Source organism: Hemitrygon akajei, chromosome 15, assembly GCF_048418815.1.
Source record: "Hemitrygon akajei chromosome 15, sHemAka1.3, whole genome shotgun sequence".
Classification (NCBI taxonomy): Eukaryota; Metazoa; Chordata; class Chondrichthyes; order Myliobatiformes; family Dasyatidae; genus Hemitrygon; species Hemitrygon akajei.
In genome coordinates, this window is record NC_133138.1 from 18,795,396 (window position 1) to 18,818,238 (window position 22,843).

General features: G+C 39.6%; 1 long non-coding RNA gene across 2 annotated transcripts; it reads right to left on the reverse strand.

Moving 5' to 3' along the window:
• Window positions 1-19,635: 19,635 nt before the first annotated feature.
• LOC140739199 (uncharacterized) lies at window positions 19,636-20,531 on the reverse strand. 2 transcript variants are annotated; one of them, XR_012101575.1, is made up of 2 exons: window positions 20,394-20,531; window positions 19,636-20,102 (listed from the first exon to the last, which is right to left on the reverse strand). It is a non-coding gene; the product is annotated as an uncharacterized lncRNA (long non-coding RNA). The 2 variants fall into 2 exon arrangements; XR_012101576.1 differs by having other exon boundaries at window positions 20,399-20,527.
• Between the last annotated feature and the right edge of the window lie 2,312 nt (window positions 20,532-22,843).

The window sequence follows — 22,843 nt, forward strand, 5'->3', positions numbered from 1 at the left end:
AAATTGGAAAATTTGATGTTCGTAGCATTGGGCTGTAAGCCACCCGAGTTAGATATTGGATATTGTTCTTTCCATGTGTGTTAGGCATTTCCATAGCAATGCTGAGGGCTGAGGACAGATAGATCAGTATCAGAGTGGGAATGAGAGTTATGATCGATGTAATTAAAAGTCATTAAGGACAGAATGCAGTTGCTCTGCAAAGTGGTCATCTAAACTATGCTTGGCATTACAACTGTAGAGGAGGCCTTATCACTAACGCTAAATGCAGTTGACTGGTTGGAAAAGGAGGAAAGGAACTTCAGCCTCAACTGAAAAATTCAGTTGGTCCTCACCTTTCATCCCACCAGCCTCTACAGCCAAAACATCATCCTCCTGGTCAATTCATCCCTCACTACCCATTCCTTTCTGACCCCTGCAACTACAGGAAGTGTAACACCTGTCTCTTCACCTCTCGCTCCCTCCCATCCATAGACTTAAACACATCTTCTAGATGAGACTGAAATTCAGCTGCACCTCCTCCAACCTGATCTATTGCATTTAGTTCTCCAAGTGTAGACTAGGCAACCACTTTAACGAGCACCTGCATTCTGTCCATAACACCCATCTTGAGCCTTGAGCTGCATGCCACTTTAACTCTCCTTCCCACTTCCACATCAACCTGATTATCCTAGGTCTTCTTCATTGTTATGGAGAGGCCAAGTGCAAATTGGAAGAATAACATCTTGTATTCTGCTTGGATACCTAATTGTATGGTATGAACATTGATTTTTCTAGTTTCAGGCAACTAACACACCTATGTGTTTCTTTCTCATAAATATGCACCCATCTATGTAATTTTCATATCCCTTTATTCACCTCTCCCACCCTCCTCCTCCTCTTGTTGTCATCTGCCTTTTTATTCCCTCCCCATTTGGTTCCACCTATCACCGACCAGCTTCCATTCCACCGTTGACCCTACAGAATCAGAATCAGAAATGGAATCAGGTTTACTATCACTAAATGTGTTGTGAAATTTGTTGTTTTGCAGCAACAGTTCAGTGCAAAACATAAAAATTACTGTAAGATACCAAAATAAATAAATAACACAAAGAGGAATAACAAGGTAGTGTTCATTGATTCATGAACTATTCAGAAATCTGATGGAAAAGAAGAAGCTGTTTCTCAAATATAAGGTGTGGGTCTTCAGACTGCTGTACTTCCAGCCAATGTTGGTCACATGGAGAGGGCATGTCCTCAATCTTTAATGATGGAGGCCAATTTCTTGAGGCACAGAGTCTATCTTCCCTCTTCTCTCTCAGTCCTAATGCAGAGTCTCATCACAGAACACTAACAGTGTGTCCACTGATGCTGCTTGACTCACTGAATTTTTTCCAGTATTCTCTTCATTGTTGTCCATTAGAAAATTATTTACCTTCTCCTTTGCCTTCTAATCTGCAGGTCTGAAATCATCCTTGAACTGAATGGAGTTTCCTGATCTTACACAGGTCCCTGAGCAATGCTGGAGAATCCCAGCAGGACTGGGCACTGCCAAGGAGATTCTATAACAGAGTTCAGTTGCAGAGAGTGATGACAGATGTGGCAGCATCTGTCTCTTGGCAAGGCTCAGACTTCTAAAATTTATTATCAAAGTACATATATGTCACCATATACTACCTTGGGATTCATTTTTTTGAAGACTTTCACAGGAAAATAAAGAAATAGAATAGAATTTCTGAAAAAAACTATACATAAACAAAGACTGACAAAGAATGTGCAAAAGAAGACAAATTGTGCAAATAAAGAAATATATAATACTGAGAACATGAGTTGTAGAGTCTTTGAAAGTGAGTCTGTGGATTGTGGAATCGATTCAGAGTTGAGGTGAGTGAAGTTATTCATGCTGGTGGTTGATGGGTGATGGCTTCTGGCAGCATCTGTCTAGCAACTAAGACTTACTGAAGTTTTAACAGCTAAAGTCAGTGATTCTGAGCAGAGCACTGCCTCCAGCCAACAAGATTCATGCCATTGTAGTTAATCTCAGTTGGGCTCATACGAGATGTCCGGTAATTGTACATATGCAGCATTAATTTGTCCTACAAAATTTAACTACTTCATCTCAGAAACAGATGGATCTTTCAACATTCCTGATTGTACATAGATTGTCTATAGGCTCAATAGACATCCCAAAATCTAATAATATAGCCTGATCTTGAATTGTGTAGTCATTATTTACTTACGATGGGTGGTCATGAGATTGACACTGGCCACTTCAGTAGAATTGCTGCTCAATTACCTTTGTGAATAGTGTGTAAATAATGTTATGTGCTGCCATTATGTTGACTGATTATATTTTATTATATGTTATTGAGGCTTTATTAAACCTGACAGTCTATTAACATAAATGGTTTAAGTTGCAGACGTGCTGATGTCTGCTGACTTTAATGACTATATCTGCTAATGTCAATTAGTTTCCACACTCCGTGCAGCAACTCATCCCAGTGGTATCATTGGCCCAGAAGGGAAGATTTCTAGTTTATGGCCTGGGCAAAAAAAAAAAAACACAGATTAAGAATGGCTGCCCCTCACAGAAATCATCCAATCACTTCCATTGATTTATGGTCAGGCACTCAGTCAAATATCTAGAGATTAGTCTGTAAGCAAGCTATATCCATCTAATATACTTCCCACAGAAATACACCATAAGGTAATTCACAGGTACATAATGAGATTCCAAATGATACCATGCCAGAGAAAATATAAAGAGGTGAATAGAACTTTGGAAGCAAAGGATTGTAAGGGCCATTCAGTCCAATGAGCCTAGGCAATCGTCTAGTCAACCATTCTCTGCTCTTTTCCATAACGTTGTAAATTATTCCTTTTCAAGTATCTATCCAATGCTATTTTGAAGGCAATAATTAATTCTCTCTCTGGTACCCTTGCAGGCAGTGAATATCAAAAATCACTACTCCCTGTATTTAAAACATTTTTTCTCTGTACCTTCCATCCTAAATTTTAAGGAGTCATTTCCTAATGAATACAGCTGACCTTAGTTTAAACTATCTAAACCAGTACAGCTTGATCAATCATTTTCTGGTCCAAGGAGAACATCGCCAACTTCTCCAATTTAATCTGCACATGAACTCTTTCATCCTATGAACTGCAGGGCATTTGGGAATGGAAATCCTGAATGTAGCACCCAGAAGTTTATAGATCTAGCTGGTGATTGTACAGAAAGCAGACAGCAAAGGTAAGTTAGGCAGAATGGGAGTGAAAGACCATAAGTGAAAAGATATTCTGGAAGGAAATGTGGAAAGGAACAGGGATTGTTTATTCACCATCAATGGTCCAAAGTCTTAGCAGGATAGAGAAATTGTCATGATTAGCTCGCCATGGATGTGATTTCAGAAAGATCAGTGAGAGCAGAGCATGAGACAATGGTAGTGACTGTTCATTAGGAACAGTAGTGGTATTTGATGAATCCTTTGGTGATCCAATGAGCAGCAGATTAGCATTGTGGTTTGCATAATATAATTATAGCGCCAGTGACCTGGGTTCATTTCTGTTGCCGTCTGTAAGGGCTTTGTATGTTCTTCCTGTGACTATGTGTGTTTCTTCCACAATTTTTGGTATCCTCCCACAATCCAAAGACATACAGGTTAATTGGCCATGTGGGTGTAATTGGGTGGTGTGGGCTCACTGTGCCGGAAAGTTCTTTTACTGTGCTGCATCCCTAACGAAATTGCAGAATGTTGTATATGAGACATGCCCAAGGACAATTCATTCTTGGAACAGTGGCAACAACGTCAGAAGGAAAAGAGACGTGTTGGAGTAGATTCTGCGTGGATTCAAAAATCCTTAGGGAGGATACAATAAATGGGTTGTGACATAAACATGTGACAAGAAGAGGTGAAGGTCAGATGAGAGAACTCAGGATGGGTGAAGTGATGAGAAGTTAGCCTTGCTAGGCTAAGGCTTGAAGGGATAGTAAATATGTGCCCTGAATGGCGCAGAGGAAGTTAGTGTACAAGGGCTTGTCAGAGATTAGAAGACAGGTCCTACTTATTAATAAAGGACAATGAGTACGTAATCTCAGCAAATCCAAATCTGAAGTTTAAAATCCAGTTTGACGGCTTTTATTCAGCTTGTCCTATAGATGAACCAATATCCAAGTGTGAAGATTATTCTGGACTGGTGTAGGAGTCACTTTCCATACAGAAAATGAAAAAGCATTTTGCAGGAAGGTTCATCAATGGAGTACAAGCCTAAATCAGAAACACAAGAGATTCTGAAGATGCTGGAAATCCAGAGCAACACACACAAAAAGCTGGAGGAACCTAGCAGGTCTGGCAGCATCTATGGAGAAGATTAAACAGTTGACGTATTGGGCTGAAACCCTTCATCAGGACTCCATCAAGTTACAGCGGAGTGGGTTTGATACAGCGTCCAGCAGAGACAGATGGTGGCTTCAAATGTAGCAGTAGGCAATATCAGCAGAGATGCAAGTGATAATGGACTTGAAAGAGAGAATTTGGGCAGGTGTGCAAAGTAAATCATAGGGATCGATATGAATGAAAAAGCTGATGCAAAATACAACTGGATAAAAGTGAGGACTGAAGAAGTTTGCATGTTAATGTTTGTTTTATGAGACGGTTCAAATAATGAAGAACATTGGAGCAATTCTGATGGGTCAGACGAGTCAGTGGCCACAGGAAGCAGGCAGAAGAGCAGAGATAAATCAGCAACAGGGAATCAGAATGAAGACTGTAAAGGCAACCAGCAATGGAACATTAAGCCGAACCAGGGTGGAGTGAGAAACGTCTGAAAGAGAAGCAGACCAGCTACTACAAACAGACATTCCACGAGAAGGCAGAGCATTACCTCTAAGTGACCAATAAATGTAATTATTTATTATTATTTGATTCTCAGTAAAGATCATTCTGAGATTGCTCTTGAAAACTGCCAGGGAGACAGACTGCAATGTGCAGTGCGTGTGCCCCGGCACATGAGCACCATCAGGAAGATTACTGCTGATACTGCGCTCTGCCTTTTTTTTTTATTTGTCCAAGAGGTCAGTACAAACTACCAAAACCAATCGACACAATTCTCACAGGCAGCCTTGCCCCTCCCTCCCAGCTAATGTCATTGCTTGGGTCGCTGACTGCACTACACAGAAGTTCAAGCCAACAGTTAACTATTAATTGCTGAATCAGTCATTTTGAGGTATCCACTGGGGCTCCTCAGGCACAGCAGCATTAATTCTCCAAAACTTCCTGCACTCTCAGCAGCCAGCCGAGTAATTTTTATGAGACATCAGTCTTTGTTAAGAATAGCCTCTGGCTGCGCTCTTTTATTACACCGCCAAGTATACAAAACAAAATCACAAACTGTAGGAGTGGGAGTAGCTTGCTTCCTGGATATCATTAGCATGTAGTATATCCATTTGATACATCAGCAGATGTTTTATTGCTACACAAGATGTATTTATTTAGAGATACAGTGTGGATCAGGCCTTCCAGCCCAATGAACCACACTGCAGAGCAACCCACCTATTCAACTCTAGTCTAATCATACAACAAGTTTAAACGACCAATTATTCTACTAACTGATACATCATTGGACTGTGGGAGGAAACCGGAGCACCCGGAGGAAACCCATGCGATCACAGGAGAATGTAAAACTCTTTACAGACAGTGCTGGAATTGAGCTTCGAACTCCGACATCCTGATCTGTAATAGTGTTGCATTAACCACTGTGCTACTGTGGTGCCCTTACATGACAGGTGTAGAATATAATTTTTAACTGTAGTCTTATTGTGCAGCATTTTGAAAATAATATTTTAATATAGACATGTGCATGGGGCTTTATTTACTCTGCTCTTTCATTATTTATATGTTACATGACATTGGCACTGAAATGTTCTTTAACAATTGAAACAACTTTAGAAAAGTCTGGCTTATCACTTCTGAAGTTTAAGAAATGAACCAGAGACAAGCCTACATTGATAGACTCCATCTGATGATATTATCAGGCTTGTATTCTCCTACAATTATGGTATTCACTATCTCTTAAAAGTATGCATGGGTTTATTAGAATAAACAGTTGATTCATAATATCTGAATAAAAAGACATCCTTGACATTTAAGTACCAGCCAAAGAGATTAGCTTTATTTGTCACACGTACATTGAAACATGCAGTGGAACATGTCGTTTTGCAGCAAATCAAATCAACGACGTTTGTGCAGGGCAGCCCACAAGTGTTGCCATGCTTCCGGAGACATCTTAGCCAGTTTGTCAGTACTTGTTTTTGAAATTATGCTTCTGTCTTTTAACTGTTTGCTCTGGTAGAATCACAGATACGGCTGTTCAGTACGGGAGCAGGCACTGTGGTCCGCCTCATCCATATTGACTGAGATGCCTATCTATGTACTAGTTCATTGAACAAGGAAGATTGGTTGTGCTGTTCAAAGAAGAGTGGGGATGTTTCACTGTGTCCAAAACAGTGCTTACCAAAACTATCAAATCATTTCATAAATCTCCATCAAATCTATTTCTATCCTTCTCCACCCTAAAGTGTAAACCCCTTTACCAGTCTGCCCATTCTGTAGGCAGAGCCAAAGCCATCATGGGTGCTATGTTTCATAACTCCAAAAGATTAAACTAATTCAAAGGAAACAAGAGCCGGGAATGCAAGTCTAACTTAGTTTTCTACTTTAAGTGAGATGTGCATGTATGTATCATGACATGTGCCATTTACATACTTTTACATCTAACCTGTAATGAATTATTGAAGCAAGAATGCTTAATCAAACAATATATTTACAATATTACTCAAATATTAAATACACAACACTCCTTTCTCCATAGCTATAACATGCTTCTCCTTGCACCTTGTTTGGCACATGAGGTGGCAACCTAGCCATTTCTTTAGCATGAGTCTATTTTACAACAGACTTGGTGCTCAAACCAGCACATCTGGAAAGCATGCAAGGAGCTGGCCAGATTCGAACCCAGAACCACTCACTTTGAAGTCCGGTGCGATGCTGCTACACCACCAGTTGGCTACTTAGATATAAACTCCATCGTAATATAGAATGTATCTCAGCTTACTGTATACTATATAATACAACTACTATATAGATATCAGAACATAATAAAATTTAAATTGTCCCATTCAGGCCTAAAGATTTTGGATGGTTTCTTACTCTTGACGGACAACATCTTTCCTGACAAGGAGGTCTCTCTGTTTGGCAAGTGAGACTTGTGGCTGTGAAAATGTTCTGGGATCTCCTCCATGGTGGTTTAGGAGTTGACTCTAAGACTGCAGGAAGTGGTTCTGGTAGTGGTGGCCACCTTCCTTCTTCCTTTTTTTTTTAGCTTGTGCATCTTGATCTTGAGAAAGAGCATTTAGTTCACTGGAGTATTCTCTTATTACTGTAAACCTTCTATTGGTCTCTTTACGATCTGATCACTTCTCTTGGTTTCCTCATCCACAACATCATTTGAGGAATCCTCTATCATTGTATTTCTATTGACTCTTCCTTTTTGCCTTTCTATTCATCCAGTAGGGCTTTGGTCTTTGCATTTTCTTTTACAAGCTGCTTTTTGTCTCCCACTTGAAGTTCATGTAAAAATCTTAATGCATTAAGAGTAGGTTTTATTCTTATATACTCACAAAAGCCGAGTGCTTGCAACTTTCCTGAGCTCCTTGAACTCTCTTCCAGCTTAAAACCAAGCCAAATTTCGAGAGTGCCTGAGTAACATATCAGAAGCTTACTCGGATATATTGCCTTCAAAAACTATTGTAATCAGACCACAGCTTTCATCATTTTCTTGATCCCTCGGAGCAGCATGGTTCTTCCTTTGTGTAATATGTTTTCCAACCAGAAGTACAGGGGTTGGCACCAACACCTGTTTGCCCATTGTTCAGTAATGTTTAATGGTAACCAACTAGAGACAGTTGTAGCACCATCTAGTACCTTGCTTAATTTGCTTTCAATTGACTCTATTATAGGGAATGTTGCAGGGAAAGGGTGGGTAGTTGTCATGGTCACTTCCACTCCCACAATGCTGGCCCTCCTGTTTTTACCACATACAAGCCCAATGTGGCTTTCTGGTTATTGTATTTCACTGTTATGAATATCATTCCCAATGGAGTTATCTTTTCTCTAGTATAACTTCTAAGTCGGATATCTGCAGGCTTCAATTCAATATCTTTGAAATGCCATTCAAACTCATTTTGTGCAATAACTGAAACAGCCAAGCCAGTGTCCGATTCCATGTAATTAATTTTCCGTTCACTTCTGGGGCAAACCGTATTGCTTGCCTGTTGTTACCTTTTACATTACAAACCTTAAGGCTACCCAGTCCTGGGTCACTTTCATTATTATCAGAATTTTTGTCAAGAATATGCAGACTAGTGCTCTTTTTGAAACTGTAACTTGATTTTTTTTTTTAGCTTTTTCTCTCCCCCCCATGCAGGCCATTTATTTTTGTCTGCCTGACAGGCTCTTTGGATGTGTCCTACTTTGTTGCATTTTCTGCAAGTTTCACTTTTAAAATGCATTGGGCCATTTTGTGTGAGCCCCTGCTGCAACGGTAACACAATCTGTTCGGAAAGGGAGACCTCCGTCTATACAGTGCAATTTAGTTCATGCTCACCTTCATTCCTGTGGTACCTGATCCTGCAGTTTCCATTGAAACAGTGATTTCAACTGCTCTTTTAAATGTAAGTTGTTCTTCAGTTAGGAGCCCTTTTTGAATGCTTTCTTTTAAGATTCCACAAACTAAATGATCTCTCAGTTCACCATTAAGCCTATGACTGAACTGACAATGCTTAGACCATATATGTCAAACTCAAGGCCCGCGGGCAAATTATCTTTGGCCCGCGAGATAATATCTAATTACTATTAAAGCTGGCCCCAGTAATCGAAGCGCCTATGGCGTATGATATGGCTAATGCTGAGTTTATTCAGGTACCAGGTTTTCAGGGTTTTTAGTGTTTATTCGGCAGTCTTGCTCAGCAGTCTTCTTCATAAAAAACGGAATTTGTAAAGTGAAACACTTTGTAGTTATAGCAGAGACTGAGACACATGAGAGCAGGCTGAAAAAACGGAGGCAACGAAAACTGCGTTCGCACGCGTCCGACTGATCCGGCCCGCATGAAGCTGCATTTTGCTCAATCCGGCCCGTGACCTAAAGTGAGTTTGACACCCCTGGCTTAGACAATCGGTTCAATTCAGCCATGTATGCTGAAATGGACTCCCCTTCCTTGTAATTCCACTTACGAAACCTAAAGTATTCTGCAATCAACAATGCATTTGGTTCTAAATATTCCTACATTACTTTCACAAAATCAGCAAAGCTTATTTTGGCTGGTTTGCTTGGAGCAGTCAAACTCCTAAGCAAACTGTTTGTTTTTAAATCCAATGAATTCAGCAAAATTGGCACTGGCATCTCATGGCTATTCCATTCACTTTAAAATAGTGCTCAATCTGTTCTGTATCCAATATCTAGTTACCTGTTGAGTAATCAATGCACCAATATTTCCATGTAGCCAGCAATTTCTGCTCTTTTTTTTAATGATTATTATCACACAGAGCTCACTGTTTATGAACCTGTGAATTCTTTCATCTTCTGTCTTTTATTATTTGATCATTTTTCCTTTAGTGAAGAAAACATGCTAATCTGAAGGGAAGAAAGTGTAGCACTTCTTTTTTTTAACTTGACCGTTTCTCACAGCATTTTTTTTTACTTGAACGTCACCCTGTGCTTCAACAGGTAGGTAGTTGAGTAGGATTTGTTTAAAACTTCCTGTTATGTCTTGTAACTCTAAAACATTAAACTAATTCAAAAGAAAGAAGGAGCTGGGAATGCAAGTCTAACCTAGTTTGTTACTTTAGGCGAGACATGCACGTATCACGTGGTAGCGTCATGACGTATGCCATTTATGTACTTTTACATCTAACCGATAATGAACTATTATTTAACAGCAAATAATGGCTAAACAACCTATTTACAATATTACTCAACTATTACTGAAATATTAATTACACCACAATGGGTACTGTGGTCTCCACCACTGAGGACATCTTCAAAAAGTTGTGTCTCAAGGAAGTGTCATCCATTATCACCGTCAAAGTCATGCTGTCTTCTCATTAGGCAGGAGGTGCAGGAGCCTGAAGGCAAACACTCAAGATTTTAGGAAGAGCTTCTTCCTCCTCAGATTTCTGAATGGTCCATGAACCTATGAACATTATCTCACTATTTTCTTTTTGCACTACTTATTTTTTATATATTTCTTATTGTACCTTATAATATTTTCTTTATTATGTATTGCACTGTACTGTTGCCACCAAACAACAAGCTTCATGAGATACGTCGGTGATAATAAACACGATTCTGATTCATATAGTTGGAATTTGACATTCCTCAGATCTTTCTCCTAAACTTCTTATGTATCTTCTCCAAATCTGTTTTTTTTTGGTCCTGCTCATTGTTTAGTCACCACACAGGCTGTGGTAAATGCTTTATATAAACAAATGGGTTTTATGGTATTGTATATGTACTTCGCATCAACTCCTCACTGTTTCACGGAATAGCTTAATCCACAGAAGTACAATAAGAACAAGAAAAATATCAAGAAGTACTAAGTATAATTGTCAAAAAGAGCTTTAGTATAGATTAAAAAAGACTGTCATATGGCCTTTATGAATCCAATTACTGCAGCACTTCTGATAATAAATGGCTAACATTATAAGTTAATTGGAACAGATTTAACTAAATATTTGAAGAACTCAGTTTTCAATTATTGCTTCCTATTTTATCAAATGTTTGTAATTATTTAAAATACATATTAGTAGGCTTTCTAATATAAGGATTCATTTCATTGAATGCACCCTGAAAGATAACTGCTAAATTTCTGATTAAACTGAAAAAAAAAAATTCTCTGCAGTTGAATCGTTGTCTTCAAAGGTATAAAAATGCAGTCTCTCTCTCACAATCTAGGCATTGGAACCTAAAATGACAGCCAAGTGATTTGATCCAGTCACACATCATTATCTTTGCAACGATCCAACAGCATATACTAATTTGTAGAATCTATTTCTGTGAATTCTGACAGCACACTAAGGCGGCACTTGAGAGAAGCTCCCATAAACAGGGGTAGGATTAGTACAAGTGCTTTTCATACAGCTAGAATCCATGATAGAAAAAATATGGGCTTGCATTAAACACTTTTTACATCCCAAAGTACTTCACACCTAATGAAGTAATTTTGAAGTTAGTCACTGTTGCAGTATAAGAAGTGTAACTACCAATTTACAGAAGGCAAATCCCACATATAGCAATGTGCTGAAGTCCAGATAACCTGTTTTTGAACTGTTGATTGAGTGATAAATAATAGCCCGAACACCAGTGTTAGTTTTGTGTCTTCAGGATATTTGCAGAAGGCTATTCATATTTATGTGAGAACAAATAGACCTGAATTTTCTGATTGTGGCTAGCTGCTTAAGTTCACCAGCTCCTAGATGCATGAAAACTTGTAAACATTCAAAAAAATTAACATACTATACTTACAGAATTACATTTTTATGACTTAATTGTTTTAAAGCACAAACTTAGATACGTGTGTTTTTCTCCATTGAAGTGGATGGAGGAGAATGGCACACATATAGTGGGAACATCCTCATAATAATTGCTAGAGAATTACAGAAATAAGAACAATAGATGTTGGGAATATGCAACAAGTCCAGCCTCATTCTACAGAAAGAGGAACAGGATGAACACATTCAATATACTGGAGGAACTCAGCAGATCAGGCAGCATCTATAGAGAGGGAAAAAGAGTCAATGTTTTCAGGCTGAGACTTTTCATCAGGCATTGTTGAAGGATCTTGGCTATAAATGTTTACTGTTTATTCCCCTGCATACATCAGGGGTTTTGAATATAGGGTCTATGGGCCCCTTGCTTAATGGTATTGGTCCATGGCATTAAAAAGGTTGGGAATCCTCGCCATAGGTGCTGCCTGATCTGCCGAGTTCCTCCAGTATGTTGACTATATTGCTCTGGATTTCCAGCATCTGCAGAAACCATTGTGCTGAAAGAGAAACTGGATCAAAGTTTCAGGTCATAAGAGTTTCTACGGAGAGAAACAAACAGTTGACTTTCCAGGCTGAAACCCATCCTCAGGACATATGGGGTCATTGCTGATTTGCTTAGCACTTTTTCTGTTTTTATTTGATCAGAACCACCCTAATGAAGGATCTTTGTCCCTGAAATGTCACCTCTGCTTCTCTCTCCATAAATGCTGCCTGATCTATTGAGTAACTCCAGCATTTCAGTATTTATTTCAGATTTCCAGCAACTGAAGTTGTTTTTTTTGTTAAGTTTAATTTTATTTGTCACACGTGCACCGAAACACTGAAACATTGAGAGAAACATGTTGTTTGTGACAAATCAAATCAGCGAGGATTGTGCTGGGCAGCCCGCAAGTGTCCGCTCCCAATATAGCATGCCCACAACTGACTAACCCTAACCATATATGTTTGAGGAAACTAGAGCACCTGGAGGAAACCCACAGTCACAGGGATAATGTACAAACTCCATACAGTAACACCGGAATTGAACCATAACTGTCGCAGTAAAGCATGGCGCTAACCGTAGTATGCTACTGTGCCGCCCCATTTCAGGGAATGACAAGAAAATGGTATCTCACTGCTTTGCTGTAAGATTCAAACTAGAAGTGAACATGGAATTCTCTGGCTAGCATGTTTTAGGGAGACTGGAACTTCTACTTTCGTGCACGGTTGTTCTGTGCAGTATTTCTCATGAAAATCTAGACCATGGGTTCTTCTAGATGATGGCACCTACACCAGCACAGAAATGCCATTGGTAGTCCGCTAGCATCAACGCCTCAACTTCTGAGGTCACGTCTAAGGTCTAGGACTTGAAAGCAGAACAATCTGTCTGAAAGATGAGGCTTATAGAATGCAATAAATGTATTTTACTTGTCATTTGTAAATGAGGTAAATGAATCTTTAGCTTTCACTATATATAAAAGTTGTGATGAGAAAATGAATTACGAGTGAAAGAACACAATGTACTATTGAAATTATAACAATAGAATAAAAGCTGCCAAAACATACCTGTCATAAAGTAACACAGTCAAAATGAACTGACAAATACTGACAAAAATCCAAAAGAAATATAAAACTGAATACTAAGAGAATGAAGATAATAGGACCGTATGCACAGAATGGTGAAACAGAAATTACATGAAAGAGAAAAAAAGACCCAGTATGTATAGATTTATGGCTGGGTGGAACAAAAGGGGAAGTAGAGCTGAAGAAGGCATTTCCTTTGAAGTACAGAATGATCGGAGAGTTAACAGTTGCTGGTAAAGACAAATAATGGTGTGTTACCTTTGAGCTTACACAGAAAGTGGTCATCATTTGATCTGTGTCTTTTTATTATTCTTGAGGAAAGACTTTACAGGAAGAAGATGTTGATGGGTACCTGAAATACGGACCCTTAATAAAAATGATTGGACTCTATAAATAAATGAAGGGAAACTTAGCAGAGGGAAATACTTTTCTACTGTTTTTTTAAAATCTTTTTGTGTTTGATTTGAAAGTCTCGGAACATTTTACCCTTGTGGCTTGGAGTGATGCTTGCACAGCCAAGTGTGAGGGAAGTACTGTAAATGGAATAAAGCATATCCTTGCTTTAGTTGGCAGAAGGGTAATAAAAACCAAAACATTGGGGCTTGTTAACATTGTATGACCCCTGTCTGCCAAACAAATGCATTCCCTTCCCAGCCATGACATTTCTGACCTGCCTGATAAACACTGAAGTTAGTTTTCCAAATCTTCATCGAAGCTGCTGAATCCTGTTGGCAGGAGCCTGATTTGTCATTTATTATTGGAACGGGGAGAGTCTATGAACTGCTTATCAGAATGGACAGAGTAAGAAGGAAATAATCATAGCCACTGACCAAGTGGAGATGTACCCAGAAGTGAACACAATTTTGTAAGGATTGTTACAACAGGTGAACCATGGAGAGGATATTCAGAATGAAACAAGATAAGAAGGCATTGAGTTGGAAGTAGATTAGAGGGTATAAAGTTATTAAAGGTATGTGATCGCATTAACCATTCTTGTAGAATGGACCCTGCGAATTCTGGCCAGGTCCTCCAGACAATAGGCCCATTATTTGCAGCTGGTGCTTATGTTCATCTCATAACCAATCTTGTCTAATTTGGATGTGCAGGGTCTACTTTGCTGACCTATAATGTCTTAAACTCCAGCTGTGTGGCCTGAATAGCAACAGAGCTCCAAGGCTGTGCTTAATCCTGTCTGCAAAACTATCTCTGAAAGCTTTAGACATCATGAAATCCCCACCTAGCTCTGGCAGCTGTCCAAACTCTTTAAATATTTTATTTTAAACCTATTGAATGGAAGTAAACAATTTACCAGATATGAGTTACAGAGTTTCTTTTAAGAATAAAAATATAAGGGATGAGGCAATTAAACCAAACCCTTCAAAAATTTAACAAAACCAGGACATTTTAAAAAATGTTGCTTTTTCCTTCCAATAGCTACAAAAACAATTATGTTATGATGTGCAAACACGAGGAAATCTGCAGATGCTGGAAATTCAAACAACACCACACACAAAATGCTAGATGCTGCCTGGCCTGCTGTGTTCCACCAGCATTTTGTGTGTGTTATGATGTCTTGAGTTTGGTTGTTAGAAAGTTTCAGCAAGACTGATCTTGGCTGCTGGATAATTTGCGACACAGCACCTCAATAAGAGAGGCAGTAGCCTCAGTATCACTCAGTAATCTGAGGATGTCACCAAACCTCCAGACCTGCTGCTATTTAAACAGATGAATGTGGTCAGTTCTCATAACATTGGAAACACGCGGTGTTTTCACATACATGTAATGGTTAATCATATAAAATATGAAATGGGGAGTCAAAGCATTTTATCCTCCATTATAAAAATGCACTGAAGATATTACCAGTCATGATTTTGAATTAGCATGATTTTTGCAGCAATTCTGTCCTTGGGAGATTGGATATATTGACAATATGACATAAAATATATTAAGGAACTTCAGTGGAAAGTTAGATTACCAGATACATAAATGTTTTCCAAGATGTGCATTAAAGCTACAAGAAGTGGCAGTGTCATCTAAGGGAAAACTGGCAGGCTTTTTTACACCAGCTGTAGACTTTTGGAATAGGTTAGCATCAGCTATTAGTGAATGATGAGATTAAATAGTTATAGAAGGAATTGATTGTGTCACTGAGAAAATGAGATCAAAAATAGAGTTTCCTCACATCTTGCTTTTTTATGTTTTTTTATATATGATACTAAGAGCTTCTTTGTTGAATATGAAATCCAAGAAAGGCACACTTATTATTGTATAGATTATATCACAATTGGACTGGGAACAAACATGAGTCAGAAGTGAAAGACTAGATTTCATGCTGTAGGTACATTGCTTTTGTAACTGACATAGATTACTAACAATGTCCAACAGGATTTTCTTGTGTTGCTTTTAGAGGCAGTTCTATGCTTCCCACACTAGGTGGCTCTGCAGGGCAGTCTTTTTATATATGTCTATGTGTTCCTAGGCTAAAGGGTGTCAGCCATCTTGGATGAGGTAAATTGAGAGTTTTCAAATGTAATTATTCCTTTTTTAGTCTTTTATTTTTAAAAAATCTTTATTACTTCCACTCCCCAACCAACAGGTTTTGTTGCTTGCTCTGTTCACTGTTTCTTTATAATAATGTATTGAATAATCATACTTGCTTTCATTGAGATATCGCAGAAGGAGGTCATTTGACTCACTATTTCAATGCCAACTCTGACAGCATGGACATTATTTATTCATTTTATATTTCAATTCAACCTCCTCATTCATATGTAACTCCACACAAGCTCTACCTTGTCTCGCCAGCACCCTCTCTCCTCTCCTTCTGTCGTACTTTGCATTGCCCTCTATTCATGCAAAGTTCTCATTCGCCAATTGCTTGGCACTTAAATATACCCAGGAATTTTGGATTCATGGCAGCTTTATGACACTGAACAACATTCAGTCCATCATGCTGTGACAATCAAAAGAGGACTATCCGATTGTAATCCCACCTTGGTACTATAAGTAAAGCTTACAACAGACGCTTTCTTATTGTAAAGATTATTTCTGCCTTTATCATTCTTTCAAGCACTAACACCCAGACTCCTACCAGTGACTGAATGAAAATTAATCTGTATTAATACTCCTTCTAGTTATTTTGTCTCTGCCCTCTAATTTTGACCTATCATCTAAAGTATGCAGGTCCTTCTTGTGTCCTGCATTCTGCCCTTCATAATTTTAAACATCTCAGGTAGGTCTCCCCACTTAATCTCCCTGCTTAGAAAAAAAATCCAAGCATTCTTCATAACTAAAATTTTCTATTGCCAACAAGAAATAAACTCTTAAAAAATGAATCACCTCTGTAATGAATCTAAGAAGGCTCCACAGGTAAATCTCCAGCCTGCTGTACAGTTCTTGTTGGCAGCTACAGCTGTTCAGATGGACAAAATGCTTAGATGGAATGGGAAGAATTGATGATTTTTTTATCTGTTCTATGGATGGCCCATTTGTCAGGCTGGGATACACTGCATCCCAAGAGTGATCATCATATAAGCAGATTCAATCGATCAGTTCTCTTGTTATGCTGTCCTTGGCTCTCTGTTCATTTTAGCACTGGAACTCATTGAGTAAAAGTGACCAAAGGAAAAATTTATGAGCTCTGACTTCTAAAAGAGTGCAGGAGGGTGAATCAATGTTAGAGAGTGAAAAGGGAATATAAACTCCGTGGCCACTTTATTAGGTACCGGGTGTAACCTGCTGTGGTCTTTTGCTGCTGTAGCCATTCACTTCAAGGTTCGAAGTGTCGTCTGCTCAGAGATGCTCTTCTGCACAGCACTGTTGTAACATGTAATTATTTGAATTACTGTCGCCTTTCTGTCAGCTTGAAACAGTCTGGCCATTCTCCTCTGACCTCCCTCATAAACAAGGCACTTTTGCCCACAGAACTGCTGCTCACTGTATGCTTTTTATTTCTCGCACCATTCTCTGTAAACTCTAGAGTCTGTTGTGTGTGAAAATCCCAGGAGATCAGCTAATTCTGAGATACTCAAACCCCCCTATCTGGCACTAACAATCATTCCACGGTCAAAGTAACTTAGATCACATTTATTCCTCATTCTGATGTTTGGGCTGAACAACAACTGAAGCTCTTGCAACACATACAAAATGCTGGAGGAACTCATTGGCCAGGCAGCCTCTATGGAAAAGAGTACAGTTGACGTTTTTGGGCCAAGACCCTTCATTGGGATTTCCAGCAGCTGCTGGTTTTTCTTGTTTGTAACTGAATTTCTTGTTCATGTTTGCTTCCTTTTATGTATTGAGATGCTGTCACATGATTGGCTGATTAGATATTTGGATTAATTGGTGTACCTAATAAAGTGGCCACAGAGTTTACGTAGAGGATACTGTCAGAGTGGAGCCCAGAGATGACAAAGGGAAATACTGAGAGGAATCAAGGAATAAATTGAGAAATGTAGGAGATAAAAAAGGAGGAAACAAAAGAAATCTCAGTGTTACAGAGAGGGTACAGAGAAGGTCCAGGGAATATAGAAAGAGGATCAGATAGGTGTCCAGACAATATAAAGAGGAGGCACTTATGGAAAATTGTACGTTTTTGAGAGGTGTCAATGGGATAGAGAGAAAGTTACAGGCAGGTGTTCATGGAATATAAAGAAAGTAAGGACAGGCATCCAGAGGATAAAGAGATGCTTATGAAGGTGTGCAAGGGAAATAGAGTGACTTGCTGAAAGGTATAAAGTGGATACAAAAGAAGTTACATGCCGATGTCTGTGGGATGTAGGAAGAAGGACAGAGAGGTGCCCATAGGAGACAGAGATGGGTATGTATTAATGAGCAGGGGTGTTAAATAGTTATTGAGAGATGTCCTGTAGATACAGGAAGTGTTTCATCGCAATGTCCAGAGAATGCAGAGAGAGGCCAGGAGATACAGAGCTATATTCAGCTGTCCAAGAGATCTAGGAAAATACAGAGAGCTATCAGGAAATGTGGAGACTTATAGACAGGTATCCAGGAGGCACTGAGGAAGATTAAGTACGCTGGCTGGGTGATAAAAGAGAAGTACAGAGAGGGGTTTCCAAGAGATAGATGAGTATATACAGAGAGGTAAAAAAGAAGATTGTGGTGAATACGGGGAGTGGTGGAGAGATGAGTTCTGTGGCAGGAAGGCAGCGAGATGTGCAAGGGATAAAGCAAGAGGTTCAGAGATGGTGTAAGGGAATGCAGTAAGTGGAGTAGAAAGATTTACAGAGGATTGACAGAGATATCGAGGGATGTCAAAGCCCCTCAGGAAGAGGTACATAGGATGTTCTGGGAATAGAGGGATACACGGAGCATTGAGGAAGTACTCTAAAGAGAGGAACACAAAGATCATTAGTTACAGAGAGAAGAATTGGGGGGGGGGTAATTATTGCTATATAGTGGAAGGGGGGCGGGGTAGAGGAGAATGGAGCCTCATCAAGGTGTAGTAGAGAAGGGGCAGAAAGAGATCCAGGGAATCAGGAGAGGCAGACAAAGGGATGTCTGGAGTGTTTCGAGAGGATGGAGAGATTCAAAGCATATACATTGAACAACAGAAGATGCTGGGAGAATGTAGAGAGGGAGAAACAAGGGGCCATGAGGGTATAGAGAGGAACAGAAGGTGTGTGGGGGTAAAGAGAAATGGACAAAGGGAGTGGTCAGGAAAGTACAGAGGGTGTAGAGAAAGGGTCAGAATGAGGTCAAGGTTATATAGAGGGAAGGAAAGAGGCGGTAAGAGAGACAAGGAAGTGTTGGGTGTGGAGAGGGTGAGGGTGGGATCAGGGAGAATCTTTGAGAGGGATATAGGATGAACAGAAAGAGGTGCTGTGTGGAGGCAGACTGAGCGATGATGAACCTTGCTACTGAAATTGATGGCATCGCGGAGAGCAAGGACTGGAACGGAGCTGATTTTCTATAATACCCCAGGCTGAACCGAGAGCAGAGAAACAGTTCTCACCAACAATGTGTGGCTCCGTCGCTGGTATCTCGCCGCCCTTCTTTTTAAAACATTTCCTTTATTTGCCCATGTCCCTTTTATACCTTCTATATTTTGAGACCGCGCAGAGGCTGCGCTATAAAAAACACACCACTCCCCCCACCACCTTTTTTTTTCTAATCCCAGGAAGCTGAGTGCTCGCTTGCGTTCGAATCTCTTTTACTCGGTCTCCCCCCCCACCCCCCACCCCACAACACCACCCCCCCCCAAACAAAAGCAAAATTCTGCAGGGATTTGTTTGTTTCTCCCCCGGCCGTGAAAGGACAATGGTGTTAGGAGGGAGAGCCCGAGCCGCACTCCTGTCTCGGCTCCTGGGCTGGAGACCTCTCCGCTGCTGGTGATGTCTGGTGGAATCTCTTCAGAGCCAGCGAAGAGGACAGGGACTACCGTCGCGGGTTTGTGTGCAGAGGAGCGCGCCGATCTGTCTTCAGACTGCTGTCGCTGAATCAGAGAGAGCGAAAAAGAGACAAGGAGAGAGTGGAGGAGGAAAAAACTCTTGGATTTTTTTAATTCTCCTGTTTTTTTTTAAAATCCCCGTAGCCGTTAGAGGACGGAGATCCCAGCTGAACAGCGGCTCATGGAATTTACTGTACTGAAGAGTCTGTGGTTCTAGCAGGCAACCCTTCAATCAATTGCATACTTGAATTGTGTGGACTGCTGGGTGTTTTTTTGGCCGCTGTTCAGAGGTAGGTTTGGATCGTCACCGGAGCTGAGTTTTCTCATGGCTACGAGATTGACGCGTGAGTCTTTTTATCCCAAGTGTATGACGATGTTTATTGTTATCATCTTGTGTACTCCCCGATCTCCAGCGGCACGGGGGGATTGCACTGTTTGTGTTTGCATTTACAAAGTCACTTGGTATTTCCTGTGCACCTGGGATACGCGGTTAGGACTTTTCTTCTTCGGGCACTTAAAATCGGTCCCGTTTCTGTTTACGGCGAAACCTTAACCTGGGGATACAAAAAAAAAGCACGCTCAAGTTATTTAGATTTTCTTTCGGACGTAGGAGAGGATGTCACACTTCTCCGCGACGTTTCTAAGTTGTTTTACGTTTTGTTATTACCAAAACCTGAAAGTATTCTTGTTTAGATTTTCTCCTACCTTGACTGAAGGTGTATTGTTAATTGTGACACGGGTAATGCGTGGGTGCGTTTGAAAAGGGGATGGGAGAAAGGATAGGGCTAATTCGGATGGGGCTCCACTGAGATTTTAAAATTGAAAAGATTCTACATGTTACATACATTACCGGCACTAAGTGGAATTTCCCATGATGAGCGTTCTTCTCAATAGCTGAATGTTCTTCGCTCTGACAGCAAGGGATACGGATACTTATAACTGGAAGGCGGCACCTCGTAACTTCCCACGATTGCTCAACACCAGTCCTTCGTACAATATATTCCGTTGGATCTCTCCTTTTCCCTCCCATCCCACTAAAGCTTGGATAAAATGCAATTAAACATGGCAGTTATTGAAAGCTTCGCGATGCAATGAGGCATGTTAACGACATTTGTCTTTGGGTCTGATTAGGGGCCAGTCACTGTATTTAATATTTTAAAGGAGAGCGTAAATTGTTTTTAAATTTGTAAGTTTCCTGTAGCCCAAGTGCTGAAATGGACCTTTCCAATCGGGTTGGACTTTAGTAGTTGTTAACATTCTGTAGCTGTTATTAAACTATGAACGTTGAATAACAAAAAAAAATATATTTTGTTTTACAATTACATATGTTGTTGTTCTGAAAATGTGTCAATTAGTTTAAAAAATATTACCTTTTTTAGTCAGATACATGATAAATTTTCTTGCCCACATTTAGAATGGAAACTCTCTAGTTAAAGTTGTCGAAGTGTAATATTACCTTCCTGCCAGTAGTGATGCTGTAGAATTAGTTTTAAGTCAATTAGTTCTTGATACTGAATAACAGAAACTTAGATGCTTTGATCAATGATGATCTGCTTTCCAGATTTCTGTGAGATTTACCATTTAGCTGTAAAAAAACTACACTTAAGAATATATTGAGAATGACGAATCTGCATATGTATGTATGAAGCCAATCTTGATACTAATAAAGGGCTTTTTTATATTTCTGTCATATATAGTTGATCTCCAGTGGGATTGTGCACAGATAATAATGTAGAAAATCCATCAACTGGAAAATGGGGACAGAGGATAATTGATATAATGTGTGGAGATGAGATGTAATTAAATGTTTTGCATCTAGCACTCATTCATTTCAATTTGATGTGTTAAATTTATTTGCAAGTTAGTTCAAATATATAAACAAAACAATAGCTTACAACTGAACAGTGAGGAATGCATGATAAATTCCCGTGTCAATATTCATAATGTTGCATTTCTTTCCTTGCCCCGATAATTTTGCTATGTCACTTCTGAAATGAGACTTGTTACAGATGGATGTAGTTATACAGGGGCAGTTTAAGAGTATTCCGTGTAGTGCTCATATTACTGGCTGACTCAAGTTCAAATATAGCCAAGTTATTTTGAGAATCTGACTACTTTTCAATTCGTGATCAATTCAAATGAAAATAAAGCGATTGTATCTGAGCTCTCCCAATATTTCTGAAGCTGGATATATTGACATTAAATGAAATAGCCTTCAGTTTTGTCTCTAGATCTCTCCTTCCTAATTCTGACAGCAGTTCCTTAGTGATCTGTGAACCTCACCTTCCCCCCTTCCCCCCCCCCTCCCACTCAGGCCTGGGCTCCTACCCATTCTTAATCTTCATTGCACTCAACAATTGAGACCTTGTGTTCAAATGCCAAAACCTTGAACTCCGAAATTCCATCCAGCTCCCTGCCTGAACGTCTGTCTGTCTGAAGTGGGATTTCTTAACAGAAATGGAAAAAAAGTTCCCTGCTTCTAGTGTTCAGAAGCAAAGTCTTAAGTTATTTTATCTTTGATATGCTTCTTTTGCATGACTAGCATTTTTCAATCTATATCCTGATTTATAGAAGCCTCTCTTAATGACTCAAAAGCTCAGAAGAGCTTGCCAGTATTGCAGTGCTTGGTAACTACCTGAATAGCCAAACGTTGTTGGGATCTGTGCAGAGTTATTGCCTCGTTATATTTTCAATGCCTTTCGTCGGTCAATGGATTCACTATGGTATGGGGCTGTACTCAAAACCAGCACCTTTTAAATATTCTTTGCATGCAGTTATGATTAATACCATTTAGATCCATTGCCAAATGTGGAAAATTCATACCTAATTTGTAAATATGGCAGAGGCTCTGAGTAAAAGTTCTTTTGAAATGTCCAAGCAGATACTTTCCATTGCTATAGTTTGTTTCTAATGTTAGCAGAAATGCAGATTAATTCACACTTAAATTTCACATTTGCCTGTCTTTACTGTAAACTCCAGATGCAAAGTGAATGGACAATACTTCTAAGAACTGTTGTGATCAGTCTTTGCAAAAGATTTGACAAGAAGAATTGACAAAAAGAGGTTTTTGGTCAAAGCATTGCTCCATGTAACTCCCATCAAAAGGGAAACTTGAAAGAAACTCCAAGGCAAAGCATTAATGTTTAGCAGTGTTAGAGCAGCAAGCAGGGTAACATAGTTCATGTGATTCAGTTTATACTGATGGACCCAGGTATATTTGCCTTCATCCCTTCATCTGCACTCATCCCATCTTCCTGCCACGAGACTTCCTCTTGTCCTTACCTACCATCACATG